This window comes from Seriola lalandi, unplaced genomic scaffold, assembly GCF_002814215.2.
Source record: "Seriola lalandi dorsalis isolate HSWRI2012SDOR001 ecotype SW California unplaced genomic scaffold, Sedor1 jcf7180001982847, whole genome shotgun sequence".
Taxonomy (NCBI): Eukaryota; Metazoa; Chordata; class Actinopteri; order Carangiformes; family Carangidae; genus Seriola; species Seriola lalandi.
Genome location: NW_019453513.1, coordinates 1 through 682, shown reverse-complemented (window position 1 = coordinate 682; position 682 = coordinate 1). Strand labels below are relative to the sequence as shown.

General features: G+C 32.8%; 1 non-coding gene across 1 annotated transcript; it reads left to right on the top strand.

Moving 5' to 3' along the window:
- The first annotated feature begins 210 nt into the window (after positions 1-210).
- Positions 211-284, top strand: trnai-aau (transfer RNA isoleucine (anticodon AAU)). Its single transcript has one exon. It is a non-coding gene; the product is annotated as a tRNA-Ile (tRNA).
- The last annotated feature ends 398 nt before the right edge of the window (positions 285-682 follow it).

Below are 682 nucleotides of genomic sequence, written 5' to 3'. Positions count from 1 at the left end.
TTTTTTTTATTACGATATAGTTAACTTAAGTCGTGTTATTATTGAGTGTTATGGCTAATATATTTTTTGATTTATTAATTGATTGATTAATTATTTAAGTTTGATTTTAAGTTGAGTCATCCGCGCTCTTAAACTACCAAATCAATCATAGCGAAAACACTGACACTGATTTTATATTAAAAAATGAATGTATTTGCTCGTACTACCTATGGCCGGTTAGCTCAGTTGGTTAGAGCGTGGTGCTAATAACGCCAAGGTCGCGGGTTCGATCCCCGTACGGGCCAACTAGTTTTCCTTTTCTACCTCATCCTCAGGTTCCCTGAGCACAATACGATTTAGTTATAGGTAATACCGAATTGGCACTGTGTATTTATTGTGCCACTTGTGTAATATAAATACATTTACACGAGTACTATTCTAACGTACGTTTTTAAGCACTCCATTTGTATTGTATTTCCATTTTATGCTTGTGATATTTCTGGTAAAGAGGGGCCAATTTCAACTTCTTAACACACTGCTGGCTAGTTTAATCTGTCATAATTAATGACTTGATTTTCATTTTGTTTTAATAATCTGAATCTGTAATTGTATTAATTACAAATAAATTTGCATCCAAAATGAAGAGGAGTTAAGGTAAAAAGTAGCATAGAAATATTCTAGCCAAATAAAAAGCCAAATCCTC